The following is a 222-nucleotide window of genomic DNA, read 5'->3' as shown; positions in this document are numbered from 1 at the left end:
CTCCCCTCCCCTCCGGGACCTCAGCACTTCCCCAACTATTCTTCTTCACTCATTGAAGTCCACCCTCCTGAAATCTAAGGCTTCTGCCTTGCTGTAGGCCTTTGCTGCCTTGCACTGGATGGTGAATTGCAGCAGGCGATGATTGCTGTCACCCATGTGGTCGAGCACCTGCAGCCCCCTCACCAGGTCATCTCCAGTGGCCAGCACCAGGTCCAACAAGGC

The sequence above is a fragment of the Gavialis gangeticus genome, unplaced genomic scaffold (assembly GCF_001723915.1).
Source record: "Gavialis gangeticus isolate Ggan-Ray unplaced genomic scaffold, GavGan_comp1, whole genome shotgun sequence".
Lineage (NCBI taxonomy): Eukaryota > Metazoa > Chordata > Crocodylia > Gavialidae > Gavialis > Gavialis gangeticus.
Note: the sequence above shows the minus strand (reverse complement) of the source record.